At 46.9% G+C, this 16,238-nt stretch overlaps 1 long non-coding RNA gene across 1 annotated transcript in view; it reads right to left on the reverse strand.

The window, feature by feature from the left end:
- LOC106731678 (uncharacterized) overlaps positions 1–12,196 on the reverse strand; it is a 28,223-nt gene extending 16,027 nt beyond the window's left edge. Inside the window, exons 1-2 of the long non-coding RNA XR_001367935.3 lie at positions 11,625–12,196; positions 2,905–2,973 (exon numbers count right to left, since the gene is read on the reverse strand). This is a non-coding gene — a long non-coding RNA (uncharacterized LOC106731678). The remainder of the gene's footprint in view (positions 1–2,904; positions 2,974–11,624) is intronic.
- Between the last annotated feature and the right edge of the window lie 4,042 nt (positions 12,197–16,238).

Consider the following 16,238-nt stretch of genomic DNA (forward strand, 5'->3'; position numbering starts at 1 on the left):
GTATCTGAGCCTTTATCTATCAGCTCCTTGAGTATCCTGGGATGCATTTCATCAGGACCTGGTGACTTGCTGGTTACCTGGTTACCATATAACAGAGCCAACTAGCCTCAAATAGGTTGCAGATGAAGTCAGACACCAACACTCTGGCTTCTCCTGTCCTATATAAGTTATCTGACAGTGCTTGATCATCCATTACCCTGCTGCTGCATGGCCATTTACTTCTATACTAAATGGGCATGGAACACTGCCAGTCTCATCTAGCAGCATTTTACGTTAACTTTGCAACACGATTACCCAAAGTGCATGACAATATGAAATGAAGTGCCCAGAATGCACACTGCACCTAGGAGAGACCACATCTCCATGTGTTAAGCTTCCCATCTGGTCTTCTCTGCCTGGCCAGTTCCAAGCCAGGCTAAATTTAAAAGAGGGACCAGTGGTTAATAGGGAGTGGTACAGAATATACAGGTGGTGGAAGGGCAACTGCACAAAAGGAAAAGAAGAGATTGTGTTGAGGATAAGGCCCTGGCCTGGGTCTCAGGTGTTCCTGGCCAAGTCGCATGGAGCCAGATTTTCCCATTCAGACACAAATAAAATGTCTGGATTTTCATAACAGTTCAACAACTCCCCCATTCTCAATGGGATCTGAGTTCTTTTGAAAAATCTAAGTTAAGCAGTCCTGTCTACATGGTATCTGAGCTCCTTTAATCTTTAATGTGTTTATCCTCTCATTGTCCCATGACATAGGGCACTGCTATTATCCCTATTTCACAGATGCTGACTGAGGTGCAATGAAACTAAGAGGCAGGTTTTTAAAGGTGTTTTAGCAACAACTGATGCAGATAGATGCCTAGTGAAGTTTGACTTCTAGACAATTTAGAAAATTCCACTAGGCCATTCCTTCAACTTTAGATGCTTGAATACCTCTGAAAACATGGTCCCAGAGGACTAGCCCAAGTTACACAGGAAGCCTGTGACAGAGCAGAGAACCTGAGGCCTAGGCTAGTGCACTAACCAGTGGGCAATCCTCCCCCTCTAAAAAACACTAACCTCAATTATGGAAGCCGAGAACCTGAAAATGCCACCTTCTCTGTCTCTACAGCTAATTCCCCCATTGGTAAACTGTGATGATAACTCTTTCCTACCTCAGCTATGCAGGGGGTATTCTTGATGTGGGTGAGGTGAAGGACACAAGCAGATGTGTCGAAGTTGCTACTCGTGGGAGAGAGAGGGGGGTGAGAGGAAGGTGAGGGTGAGCCAGAGAGAGAGAGCGCTATAGCAGCATGGGGTCCATTTGAATTTCTGAATGTTTCTCCTGACCAACGCAAACAAACAGTTATAGGTTTACCCAGTGCTAATTACAATAGGCTCATTTCATGCTTGCACAACACTGGGAAATGTGACCTGCTAGTTGGCAAATAAGACAATGTAACATAATACAAAGGAACTGCACCTTCTGCTTTTCTAGTAAATCCCCTGTGAGCACTGCATGCTGCGTGTATATAACAGCCATAGAAACAGCAGGCACTTTGCATTTAGGCCATGTTCCAAATTAAGATACCCAAATATTAATTTCCTTTAGCTGTAAGATCACTGCTGCAGATTAAAGAAAAAGTACTTCCAAAGCCTGCTAGTGTCATTGCCTTGTGGATTTTGCGATGTTCACTGAATACAAATAGAATGCTAAAAATATATGCTTCTATTACAGTAGACTAAAGTGTATCCAGACCTACCGACAGAAAGGTGAGCGAAGGGAGCAGTTGCCCCCAGTCCTAGCAATTCAAAAGGGGCCAGGGCTCCAGGCCACCGCTGCTGCTAATGGATCACTGGTGGTTGTGGTGGCCAGAGCCCTGGGATCTTTACATCTCCACCAAAGCGCTATGCACCATGCTGCAGATGTCACTCAGAGCTGGCGGGGGGGGGGGGCAGGGGGACAGCTGGGCTTGCTCCAGGCAACACTGAAAGCTGACTGCCTCAGCCCGTCACTTCCTTCCAAAGTCCTGCCCCTTCCAGGAGCACAGAGCTGGCTTTCCCAACTTGCCGTAGGGCCTCCAATTCTGTCAGCCCCCCTGAGTATATCTAAACTCCGAATATATTCTCCCTACACAGGATGCTTCCCCCTAATTCCTCCCCCTCACAAGGGCCTGTCTTTAAGTGACTCTTCTTTTGATGAGGAGGATGGAGCTTCCTTCTGTGACTGATAATTCTGTGCCTTGCATTGGCAGGAAGAGAGATAGAGCACCGAGGCAAGCCCAAGTCAGACTGGGGGGGTCAACAGGTTAGCACAATGCACAGCTACTGTGGGTCAGCCAATAAATATGTTATGTGTTAACAGGCATTTGAGTTACATGCCTTATTCTTTTATACACCATGCCCTATCAGTTAGAACCAACTAATGATGCTGATGATTTAACAATTATATGCTAAAATAATACCACTAAATAATACACATTTGTTGAAAAACGATATAATTGATGTGAATCTGCATTAAATGTCTATTTTTCAGTTATCAGTTTATTCACAGGCAACACTATCTCTAACTCGGAAATCTGAGAACATTCATTTTTAGTGTTACTTTTGTACATACCTTACAATGGTAAGATATCAGATCAATTTCTCCAGTTAAAACAGAACCACATTTTTTGGTAATAAGTGAGTAAGTCCACATATATGGTGATAAATTGTATTTATCCTGTTATCATTGCCCACTCTCCAAGCCTCTGTCTAATAATTCCCCCCTCCCCAGGACAACTTCAAAGATTTCTTATCTGGTGAACTGTTTCACACAGCTGCCAGATTAAAATCAAAACAACTATCAGTGACAATCATTCCCATGTCCCCCTGCTAGGCTAAAGTACAGGCTATCAACCCCTGAAACAATGACAGACACACAGTACTCAATACCTCATATCCATTCCAGGCTCAAAGAAGGGGTCTGATTCTCCAGTCTTTCATTTCTGTAACCATTTCAACCTGTGCACATAAAGTGTAAATCATTACCAGCTCAGACCTTAACAATCACAGCATTATCATACATTGGGAAGCAGGCTTCCAACATATATTACTTGTCATCTGCAAACTTGGCTTCCCAGACAGGATGAGGTAGAAGAAAGTACTGAAGAAAGCACTAATACAATGTTTAAAAACTTAAATAATTTTTCTACAAAATATGCTTACTGAACACATGATGATATTATGTGGCATATATGTTTTATGACACTCAGCCTGGATGACAAGAGTAACATAAACATTGCTTTGCCATTTTGTGCATGAAGCAACTGACTCTTTATGCTGATACATTTTTTATCCCCACACTTAGGCATCATAGATTATCCAGACACAAGTGTGCTCCCAGTTACAGCTCTCTAGAAGCTTTGGAAGAATTTTAATTACCAAACCCCCAATGCTGGACAGAATCCCATAGAACTAGCCATTACCCAAAGTTAATTATGATTATGTCACATACATAAGTCTTTGCAAGTTTGGGGGTTAAATCAGATTAAAGCAACATTCCCCTCCCTTATGTTCTAGTTACAGCATTTACTTCTAAGAAAGTAGATGTTACACAAAATAACACTTCAGCAGTTCCACGCTATAGTTACAAAAAACTCTTCCTCTCCCATGCCCCTACCCTATCCCCTGGAACTGAGAGTTTGTAGAAAAAGAAACACAGAATGGAAATCATTACAGCAAATCTAAGACTCTTCAATGAATTACTGGAACTAAAAGAGCATTGTAAAAAAAAAAAAAGTTACAATCTTATCAAGTAAAAAAAAAGGCAAGTGAGAAAGTAAACTTTAAGGAGTGTTCTTATTTCTACAATTCCTCCACTGTTCATATTGCTCTTGTTTACCTCTCTGAATGGTCCATTAAGTTACCTCATGATGCCACCCATGTAAAAATATTTTCTGTGATTAAATTATAGAATCTAGAGTTGAGCAAGATCTGATTAAGACATCTGGTCCAAAGTCTGCCAATGTAGGCTTGTTCCCATTGCACAGATCTGCCACCATGTCAAGTCTACTTTGTTCAATGATCTGCTTTCCCCCTGAGGAGAGAGAGGAGGGGAGGGTTCTACTTCTTGGAGCTCTCTAAAGACAGGGACCATGGCAGCTATACCTTGTGTCTGGTGTCACCTGCTCTTCCCATGGATGGGAAGCTCCTGCTGCCTATGGGCTCTTTGGGGATGGGGAGTGAGGCCAGCATAATCTCTTCTGCATTTTTTGAACATGCAGCAACAGTTGGTCTCCCCCATAGATGTGAGGATTCTTGGAGTGCACCATGTGAGGGAGCCAGCATACCCTCGCCTGTACCTTGCTGCTAAAAATAATGGCTGCCACCAGCCTCTCTTTCTTCATGGTCTTCATTCCTACTGTTAGAATTACTGATCATTCTCCAGGCCAGATCACCTCAGACTGCTTGGCAGCCATTCTTTTTAGCAGCACAACAAAATGTGCTAACTGGTTTACATTACATGTAACACATTACTAATAATAAAGATAGACAAGGGTGCTGGAACAATAGTGGTGGTGGGAGGGGGGCTGAGAGTCATTGAACCAAAACATAAATCTTGTATATAATGGAAATCACTTCAAACATTGAGGTGCAGCATGCCCTGATTCCAGCACCTATGTAGATAAACATCCGTGGCTTTAGCTGTCCCAGCCTGCCTGCCTTAAAAATATACATACTGTACTTTGTTTCTGCCACTGGAAGATGCTACAGACACAATCACAACTGATACCTCTAACTGTAATTATTTTTTACACTAGCCTGGAAGTATTTGCATTGCTGCAAGCTATTTACAACTGTTCTACCTATCTGTGGTACTTTACAAGGAATAAAGGGTGCCAAAGTAAAATTGTATCATCAGCTGGACTGGAAGTTTATTCAGAGGTTTATTTCATATTAGACGCACTCTTCATCTAATACAGTGGTCCCCAACCTTTTGGGGCTGCCGGGCACCTGGGGGTGGGGCCACTCACACACTCGGCACCTGGGGGCGGGGCTGTGCACGTGCCCAGGGGCGGGGCCACCCATACACCGCGTGCCTAGTGCTGGCGCCACCCGTGCACCACACTGCCGCGGCTGGCACAGCTCCTATGCCACACGCCCAGGGGTAGGACTGCTCATATGCCACACGCCCAGGGCCGGCGCTGCATCTGTGCTGCCATACGCCGCGCACCCAGGACTGGAACAGCCCATGCGCTGCATGCCCGGGGCCGCCGCCGCTCCTGTGCCGCACGCCCAGGGGCGGGGACGCCCATACGCTGCACGCCCAGGAGCTGGCAACACCCAGGCACTGCGCAACTGGGGCTGGTGCCGCGTGCCTAGGGGCCGGCACAGCCCATACGCCACACGTCTGGGGCCAGCGCCGCCCCTGTGCCATGTGCCCAGAGCCGGCACAGCCCTTGCGTCGTGCACCTGGGGGCGGGGCCGCCCATATGCTGCGCGCCCAGGGGCCAGCACCGCCCATGCGCCCAGCAGTGGGACCAGCCCCGATCACTCAGTGGGTGCACAGAAATGGCCCGGTGGGTGCCATGGCGCCTGTGGGCACCGCGTTGGGGACCACTGATCTAATACTATGACTTCATTTTTATTCCTCTTCCAAGAAATCACGCTTTGGGCTGACCAAATGGGAAGGAGAATGACTACACCTGAACTTGGAGTTTGAGTGACTGACACAGATCCACTGCTAGTTAAATATGATTCGTATGTAAATAATTTTTTCCTCTCTCAAGCAGTAACCAGTCCCCAAGATGCTCCTAAGAGATAGCAAGCATTATTTTACAGACAGGGAAACTGAGACATGGGGAGGGTAAGGAACTTACTGAAGGTTGCAGAGATGATGAATGTCAGAGCCAAGCTTAGAATTCAGTAATTTCTGGCAGTCAGGCATGTGCTCAGGAGTTTATTTTAAAAATGTCTGTTAGGGTCATAGAAAACTGAACGGCCATGGGGCAGCAGCAAACCATTCTGTGGGATGGTCTTCACTGCTGAATTAATTGAAGGTATGACCAGGGCTTAAATTCCTACAGAGTATTTCTGGAAGCCTCTACACCCTTCACCCAACATGCTATAAAATCTTGGGGTGGAGGCGAAGGGTTGTAAAACTGGTTAGTTGGCTTCTTGTTGTTCTTTGAGATGTGTTGCTCATGTCCATTCCAGTTAGGCATGTGTGTGTCGTGCACAGTCAGGGAAAGTTTTTCCTGTAGTATTGCCCGTCCAGTCATGGAGTGGTGCTTCTTCAGTTCTTTCTTGCCTGCTACTCAAACAGATAGGAAGGTGAGAGGGTACGGAATGGTGTAGTGAATTGTCATGACCATGAGGGACTAAGGGGTTAACTATGTCCCTTACCTAAGCCAGGTAGAGTCAGCCAATAGGAATGCAGGTAGGAATTTCAAACTGAAACAAAGGAATTTTTGGTTTTTTTCCCTCTTTACTCTGGGCAGTTTCTCTCCAGCTACTGAGGGAGTCACACAGAATGTCTCCCTCCAAAAATAGACTCTTCTGTAAGTAGAGTAAAGTTTAGATAAAAAGTCTAATCCGAACTAGCTAGTCTGTGCCGCGTGTAGCCGCGCGGCACGGGCTCCGAACTAGCCGGCATTTAAAAATGGCGCCGGCCAGCTTCATACAAATGAAGCCCGGGAAATTCAAATCCCGGGCTTCATTTGCAACTGCGGATGACTACATTACCCCCGCTAGTTCGAACTAGCGGGGTAGTGTAGACATACCCTCAGAGACTTAAATTATGCCAGCATAAGCTGTAGTGTAGCTATTGCCTTAATTAAAAGCTAAATTGAATTACAAGGTTATAGCTTGCTGCAATTTGCATTTGTTTCCCACACAAACTGATTAAATATATGAGCCAGATTTTCAGAGTTATTTTTGTGTCACTCCTGACACATGCATACAACTAAGTCATGCCTGCAAATCTTAGTCACATACTTGCAGCCCGATATGCTAAGCACCATATGGCCAGGTGCAGGTGCAAATACCTTCTAAGAACCCAGTCATACAAACACGTAAGCACTTGTTTAGTGCTGTGCCCTGAGGGTTGGATTTACAGAAGGGCAAGTCCAACTGCATTTCAAATTCAATGGGACTTCATTCAGTGGACAATGGGACTTGTGTTCCCAAGTGACTTCGGGTTTATCTGCATACAGAAATGGCATTGTTTTAGCTATACTGACATAGTTAAAGCACTATAAGCCCCTCGTGCGAATGCAAGGACAGGAGTTCCCAACTTACAAGTGGGTTGCGTTCCAAAAGTTCATTTGTAAGTCAGGTGGTTTTTTCCTATGGGAAAATACATTCCAAAGTTCCAATGTTATAAATAGTACCTAAGTTCCCACGCTGCTCTACAAAAGCCTATATGACCCATGATGTGTCTGAAATGCTGTATATTTGCAATTAAAAAAGACTATTTTTTTATTTCATCTGAATGCTGGTGCATGAGGAAACGCAGGCACTGCACCAGCTCCTGCAGCCAGCCCACGCCCCCGCCTCTTCTCCATGGGCTGCACCCAGTCCCTGCTCACCAGGAGGCAGCAAGTGGTGCAAGCATGGGCCAGAAGACTCCAGAGGAGCAGAGGGCAGACATGTAGCTGGTGGCTGGAGAGAAGCAGCAGTTTCAAAGCACCTCTCCAGCTGCCAGCTGTGACCACCCCTTCTCCTCCAGAGTCCTCCAGCCAGCACATACACAGAAATGGGTGATTCTTGTTTGGCCAGGATTTTTCTGTTTGGGGGGAATTACTGGGTTAATAGAAAAGTTCATTGGGAGTCTCTGGCTGCGTCTAGACTGGCAAGTTTTTCCGCAAAAGCAGCTGCTTTCGTGGAAAAACTTGCCAGCTGTCTACACTGGCCGCTTGAATTTCCACAAGAACACTGACTTCCTACTGTCTGAAATCAGTGCTTCTTGCAGAAATACTTTGCTGCTCCCATTCGGGCAAAAGTCCTTTTGCGCAAAAGGGCCAGTGTAGACAGCTCAGATTTGTTTTGCGCAAAAAAGTCTCGATCATGAAAATGGCGACCGGAGCTTTTTTGCGGAAAAGCACGTCTAGATTGGCACGGACGCTTTTCCGCAAAAAGTGCTTTTGCATTAAAAGCATTTGTGGAAAATCATGCCAGTCTAGACGTAGCCTCTTTGATTTGAATTCCTGGAATTGTCTACAGTTACTTGAAGTCGAGGAGGATGCTTGATTTAATTGCAGCGCGTAAGGTTTTCCTCGATGTCAGAGGGGTTTCAACGGGCCACATTCATCATTGTTTGTTTCATTTGCTGTTTGTTTCAGTTAAAGGTCAAACATTCAGACAATTTTTAAAACTTCCTAGTGGTTTTGTTTTCTTTTCCCTTCTTGATCAGACCACTTTGGACACTGCAGCAGCAGGAGCAGCCACTTTCTGTGCTCTCCCAATCCGCGAGTGCCTGTTCTTTTTGGGTGCCCTTCTGAAAATTTCACTCTATCAGTAGTTGTATTGAAATCACAGGATGTACTCAGAGAAAACTATCACCGCCTTCAATAGGGCCAGGATTTCCCCCATATGCAGAGTAACTAAATGTCTAGGTCTGTGCAGGACTGGTACCTTAGGTTTCATAATGGTAGTCGGTCAAGTCCAACGATGACGTCTTGAGCTTGCACAGGCTCATCGATTGTGGACTCGCATGTGGCTGAGGAGTCCAAGCCTTCAATGGCATGAGCATTCACAGTGGGGGCAAAGGAATTGTCCTGGCTCTGTCGGTGTGGCTGCTACTGTTGCTTTTCTCCTCTCAAGAGCATCAATCAGGCATATGCATCGCTGCTCTTCAAAGTTGTCATACGTGTGTCGTACAAGAGCCCGCCAGCCTGTTTGGTCTTCTGCATGATGCTCTAGCTGCTTTGGCTTTAATCCAGCATGAGAAATATTGGCCTTTACGCAGTCTTTATACCCCAAGAGGCCTACCTTGATTCCTTTTGCCCTGGGAGAGTTCACCCTAGAGGAGTTGCTTAGGAATTCTTGAATCTTCCATTCGAATGATGTGCCCTGTCCAACGAAACTGGGCTTTCAGAATCATGGCTTCAGTGCTTGTGGTTCCTGCTCAGTCAAGGACTTCCAAGCTTGTGACTCTGTCCTACCATCGAATGTGCAGTAATGACCTCAGGCTGCGTGTGTGGAAGCACTCCAGTACTTTCACTTGTTTTCTGTACAAGGTCCAGGCTTCGCGTCCATACAGGAGGCTGGTCAAGACTACAGCCCTGTACACTTTCAGTTTAGTGGACTGTTGAATATTGTGCTGATTCAACACTCATGCTCTCAAACGTCCTAATGCCTGATTGCCAGGATCTGCAACGCCATTGATTTCTTTGTCAAGGGAGCCGTCATTGTCTGTCACACTGCTGAGGTACTTAAACTTGTCCACTGTTTTTAACTCTGTTCCTTCAATAGAAATTGAAGGGAGGAAAGCAGCATATCCTGGAGCAGGCTGGAACAGTATCTTGGTCTTTCCTAGGCTGATGGTCAAAACAAAGAGGCAAGTTGCTTCAGCAAACTTGTTGACGATAAGCTGGAGATTAGATTCCTCATGTGCCGTAAGTGCACAGTCGTCAGCAAAAAGGGCTTCAAGAATGAGCCTCTCAAGTGTCTTGGTTCTAGCATTCCAAGGACAAAAGTCACATACAAACACATGTATGCACATAAATGCCTATACCTTACTGTGGAACATTTTGTCCTCTCACCCTCACTTATTAACCTCACTGTATATTTGTATTAGTTCTTATACCCATGGTTTTCTTAAGGAAACAAGGGGGAAACTATATAAGGTTTCACATGTCAAAGACAAGGGAGTTTGCTTCTACCTGTATCTTTTAGAGCTACTTATTTCAAATGCCTCTAATGCCAGCCAGGATGCCAGGATGGCCCAAGAACAGAAATCTAAGTAGCCTATCCTTGCTTTTAACAGATGCCTTTTTGTGAGAGATGCATAATAACTGCTCAAAAGTCTCAGGAGTAACCTCATTGGTATTTATACCAGGTCTTAATTTAGCCCACCCACTGTGCCCAGACTTGACAGTCCACTGCAACAGAGAACCCTGAGCTAGATGGCTATAAATGGCAGATATTCTTGTGGTGACCTCTGGCTGGGATGAGATGGACCTGTCACAACAAAGCCGGGGAGTGAAACTCCTAGAAATGCAGGATAGACTTCTCACAGTCTAATCAGCTTCACAGTGCCAGACAACAAAATAATCACACTATCCTGTGGATTAAACAGGGTCTTTCAGCCCCAGTTCCCAAAATTCAGCCTTCCTATAACAAGGTCTCCAGGACCATAAGGAAACCTGTTGTTTTGATGATGTGGCATCTATTCCACTGTTACAACTCAAAGGAATGTAAAAACTCTCCCCTGTCTGGCTTTGTGGCTTTTGGTATCAAGACACTAACTGCACACACCAAGAACTCCTGGCTTCCTATTCCAGAGCGAATGCAGACCAGTTTAAATTTAGCAAGTGACTAACAACCTCCTTGTAGTCTCAGTTTGCTTTTCCTATTGCAGGAATAGCCCCACCCAGGGCTAGAGTGGTCTGCAGTTAATGTGTCAAAGGCAGCCATTTGCAGAGCTTCTGTTCAGCTGAGAGGATTTTTTAACCCAATCTCTACCATGTGTTGGCAGAGGTTTATGTTCCATAGCTTCCCTGTGAGACAGTATGAATAATAAAACAACCAGATTATGACTAGAAATGTTAAATATTCCTGACGCACTGTATAAAATGCAAACTGTCACCCTGTCATTTGGAAATACAAGCTCTGATCTTTGTAACGTCTGTGGGTGGAAAATATCAGAAGTGACTCTCCCATCTCCAAACTGCAATGCTACATTTCCAGGCATTAGTTTATTGGTCTCATAATCTTTACATCCTACACATCTAGGGTTGGTTGGTATGTCAGTTACTTTTGTACTGAAAACTGACACCAGAGATCCTGAGGCTTTTTTATGCAGTCTGTTGTAATTACGTTTTGCTTGTTAAACTCTGGCAACTCACCGTTTTATTCATTTAGATTTATGCAAAGCAATATAAGTACCCAGCCAGGGACATAGGTGCCATTATCCTGGATTACAGCCAAAAAATAAATAAATGCAATGCTCCCCTAATCCAGAAAAGAAAAAAAAATCACAAAGAAACAACCCAAGCACAAATCTCAGCTCTTAACACAACCTCATTACCAGCAAGAGCCTGGGAAGAGAAATGAACTTTTCAATCTACCCCACAGGCCAGCAGACCCATGTGGCTTCTGACTGAGGAAGGAATAAATGCAAAAATGCAAGGCACCTCACAGAAACTGTCCTCTTTCAAACTGAGGGAGGAGTCCCTCTCACATAGCTCCACTGGCTGTGGCAGTGCTATGTAGAAAGTGAGCTAGTCTCTCAAACTAGACCAGTCGAAAACCAGGGAGCCCCAAATTTTCAGGAATGCTTGGCATCTGCCACTGGGGCAACATTTTTGAAAAGCTCAGTTCCCATCAGGGAGCCTAAACAAGGAAAAAGGCTCAACATCTAACGCGGTGAGCCCTTTGGAAAATCCAGCCCCAACTATCCAGGCTGAACACCTGATAATCTGGCCCATAAGGGAATAGAAAATGCCTACCTGCATTACAGCAGCTCTTCCCCATAATGCATCTGCACTGCTCACAGAATCTGTGGATCAGTTGTCTTTAAACATTGTGAGTAACATTTTTAAAGCACCTAAGTGACATGGGAGTGCAAGTCCTATTGAAAGTCACTGAATCTGCCAGTCACTGGAAAAATGACTTTCAATGAGACTTAGAAGAACCAGCAGTTCTGCTGTCTCCATTTGCAGTTTTTAGGAACAATACCAAACCCAAACTTTGAGTCTTGTCTACTGCAGTGCAGCTTCACCGTTGCTATGCTGTGGTTACTAGTTTTGCTCCTTGTATCTTTCTAAGAAACATGTGTTTTGGATTCCTGAGAGAATGTGGTTTTGAAAAGCTTTTTCTCTTGGTTGATTATATTTGGCCAGGAGTTTTGCTATTTCTGGGGATTACTGGGTTAATAGAAAGTTAATTGAAAGCCTCTTTGATTTGACTTGTTGCAGCTGGCTGCAGTTCCTTGCACTCCACCAGGATTTTGATTTAGCTGCTCTGTGCGTGTGTATTCAAAAGCTCAAATTACTTTTTTTAAAAGTGAGCACTCATTTTGTTTTCCTTTCCCTTAAATATCAGACCAATACAATATCAGCTACAGCCACCTTTTGTGCCCTCTCCAACTGCCCCTTTGCCCCATGCCAAAGCTCTGTTTGTCTACTGTGGTCCAGGTTGAGAAACATTTATTCTGATGGTGAGCATTTACACAAGTATTCCTAATGAGACTATTTACATAAGGACCAAGTAGAAGAAAGAATTTTCCTTTTGTTATTTAAAGAAGCATAATTGTATTTAGAGTGGTTTTGTATTATGCCCCAAGCCTGCAAAACACATTTAACTTCATGGCTGGGAATAGACACAGTTACTTCAATGGAATTTCTCATCTCTATAGATATATTAGAATGTATCTGTCTATGCATCTGTGGGTCTGTTTGTTCAAGAACTCCTCCTAAACTGTATGAGCTAAGACCACAAAATTTGGTATGCAACTTCCTCTTACCCTAACTTTCTGTTGAACCAGTGGTCTGAAACCTTGGTAACCACAAGATCACTTTTACAATTTACATGCAATGTAAGATCTCCCTCAAATCCAAATAGCAACAATTACTATAGGGATAATTATTCCTTTGCCCCACTTCCTTCCTGCCCCTTCTCCAAGGCCTTATCCTGCTCCATCTCTTCTCTGAGGCATCACCCTGCTCACTCTATCCTCCTTCCTCCTCGAACCTCATTTGCTTTCACCAGGCTGGGGTAGAGGATTGGAGTGCGGGTTCTGGTCTTGGGCCAAAGGGTTTAGAGTGTCGGAGGACTCCAGGCTTAGCCCAGGGTAGGGGATTGGGGCCCAGGAAGGGTTTCAGGGTGCAAGCTCTGGGAAGGAGTTTAGGTGCAGGGGGACTCACATCTGGTCAGGAGGTTGGGTGTAGGAGGAGGTTCAGGGCTGGGACAGGGGTTCAGGAAGCAGGCTCTGGCTAGGCACCATTTAACTGAGACAGTTTCCAGGTAGTGGAGCAGTGGGGTTAAGGCAGGCTTACTCCTGCCCTGGCGCTGCACCACTCCTGAAAGCAGCTGGCATGTACAGCAATGGCTTCATGGCACCATATGCTGCCCCTCATCCACAGGCACTAAGCCCACAGCTTCTACTGGCCACAGTTCCTTGTTATTGATCAATGGGAGCTGCAGAAGTAGTGTCTGCAGGCCAGGACAGCATGTGGAAACCCCCTGCTCTGCCTTTCTCAGGGGCTACAGGGATGTGCTAGCCACTTCTAGGAGCAACAATTACTATAGGGATAATTATTCCAGCCACGACAGGATAGATATTTTAAAACTCACCGCTCAAAGAATTAAATTTAAGCGTAAGAGAGAAATGAAAATTATGAAATGCACAGACCAGTCAAAACCCCAAAATAACCCACTTTGCAAGCAGTAAAAGTAGTAACAACTACCCCCCATGCATGTGCTGGGTTGGGAGATGAGAGTGAGGGACAGAGTGTTTGTGAGAATGACAGACACACACATAGGCTACGTCTAGACTGGCATGATTTTCCGCAAATGCTTTTAACAGAAAAGTTTTCCGTTAAAAGCATTTGCGGAAAAGAGTGTCTAGATTGGCACGGACACTTTTCCGCAAAAGCACTTTTTGCGGAAAAGCGTCCGTGCCAATCTAGATGCGCTTTTCCGCAAAAAAGGCCCAATCACCATTTTCGCGATCGGGGCTTTTTTGCGCAAAACAAATCTGAGCTGTCTACACTGGCCCTTTTGCGCAAAAGGACTTTTGCCCTAACAGGAGCAGCATAGGATTTCCGCAAGAAGCACTGATTTCAGACAGTAGGAAGTCAGTGTTCTTGCGGAAATTCAAGCGGCCAGTGTAGACAGTTGGCAAGTTTTTCCGCAAAAGCAGCTGCTTTTGCGGAAAATCTTGCCAGTCTAGACACAGCCAGATTGTGTGAGAGTGACAGAGATTTGCATTGCCAAGCTCCCTCCATCCCCTTCTCTCTGTGTGAAAATCGGATACAGAAGTGGGGGAGGAGAGACACCCTGACATCAGTGCTCCAATTTTTCTCCTCCCACACACTGCAAGCAGGAGGCTCCCGGGGGAGGGGGGGGGGGCAGCTCCAAGGCAGAGAGCAGGACCAGCATGATAGTGGGGGGAAGGACAACTAAAGCCCAGCCCTTGATAGGTCTCTGGCTAAATCAGTCGGGATCACCTGTCAGAGGCTCCAAGATCTATGGGTAGATCCAAGGTCAGGGTTTGGTTGTGCCCAGAAAATGGGAAGTGCAGAGAATGGGACCATTTTCCATAACATGAAAAGGGAGGGGGCAGAGAGAGGAGGGATGTGATACTGAGAGTGGCTACTGGAGGTCAGCTGCAGCACCAACAGGATTGGGGTTTTGCCATCTTGCCTGCCTCCAGATGGAGTAAGTACTAAGGATGTAAGTGACTAGTCGACTATCCAATAAGCAAAAGCTTATCAGCTAGTTGACATGCTAGTCGACTAGTCACTACTAGTCGTGATAGAAGCAGTAAGGGGGGGAGAGAGAGGGATGCTGGAGGGAGCCAGCTTAAAAGCTGGTTCCTCACAGCTACAGCTCGGTGGGAGAGGGCAGGGGCACAGCAGCAGCCAACTTTGAAATGTACAAGAGTCTCCAGCGGGGGGAGGGGGGATTGTGCATTTCAAACAGGAAGCGCAGCATGGTCCCTGGGGCCAGCATGGGACTCTGAGTCCCCCACTGACCCTAGGCTCCATGCAACCCGCTGGGGCTCTTGTACATTTCAAAGTGGAAGTGCCTGGGTGGAGCCTGGGGTCAGCGGGACTCCCTGCTGGCCCCATTTCAATCTTTGAAATGCACAAAAGCCGCTACTGGGGCTCTTCTACATTTGAAAGGCGGATTGCGGAAGTCCTTATCGACTAAACACATACTCAATGGAAAGCCCATCAACTATTTGATTAGTTAATTAATTGAAATTTAACATCCCTCATAAGTACACCCCCTCCCCAAACCTAGAGCCTCCCTCCTTGTGGGGAGCCTGCAAGCCCCAGGGAAGGGCTGCTGGAGGGGGGCAACCCCAGGAACCTGGTTCCTCACCATGCAGCCTGAAGGCCATGGAGAGGCAGTTGGAGGGGGTAACAAGCCCCAGAGCCTGCCCCCAGACATCCTGCAGGCCACAGGGGGAGGGAGCTGGACACGGAGGGAAGCCCCCAGAGTCACACCCCTCCTCCAGGGGGAAGGGGGCTCTCCAGGCTGGAGGCAGTCCCCAGAAACTATTGCCCTCCAGACAGCCTGCAGGCCTTGGGGGGAGCTACAGGAGGCTGGGGACAGCCCCCAGAGCCTTGCCCCCCCAGACAGCCTGCAGGCCATGGGGGGACGCTACAGGAAGGGGGCAGCCCCCGGAGCTTTGCTTTATCCCAATACAGCCTGCTTCTGCAGTGAGGCTGCTGGAGGGGGAGGAGCCCCCAGAGCCTTGCCCCTCATGGGGGAGCCTTGCAGGTCAGGGGCAGCCCCAGAAACCTTGCCACCCCTGGGCAGCCTGAAAGCCACAAGGAAGCCACTGGAGGCCGGGGCAGCCCCCGGAGCCTCACCCCCACCTCAACTGTCTGCAGGTCACAGGGTGGGTGGGACACTGCAGGCTGGAACAGCCCCCAGAACCTCACTCCCTCCAAAAAGCCTGCATGAGGCACCATTGGAGGGGGGCAGACCCCAGAGCCTGGCACCCCCAGACAGCCTGCAGGCTATAGAGGGCATTGGAGAGGGCAGCAGCCTTCATAGCCTTGTCCCCCGCAGATAGCCTGCGGGCCACAGGAAGCCAACTAAGAGGAGGACTGCTGGCAGGGGAGCGCTGCTCTGGTCCTGTGGGAGGAGTTACTACCCAACTAGCACCATGCTCGCCCCCACAGGTGGCCCCTGTAAGCTCCCCCATCTCCCAGCCCCTTCTTCTGCAACCTTCACCTCCTACCTGCCTTGACTTCTGCACCCTGTTCCCCTGCTGAGCCTCCCCACTCCCGCCTCCTGCCCTGAGCCCCCTGAAACATCCCAACCCTCTGCCCTAAACCACTCACCCCCTTCTCCTCCTCACTCCTGAACTCTCACTGCAGCCTTCA

The sequence above is a fragment of the Pelodiscus sinensis genome, chromosome 6 (genome assembly GCF_049634645.1).
Source record: "Pelodiscus sinensis isolate JC-2024 chromosome 6, ASM4963464v1, whole genome shotgun sequence".
Taxonomy (NCBI): Eukaryota; Metazoa; Chordata; order Testudines; family Trionychidae; genus Pelodiscus; species Pelodiscus sinensis.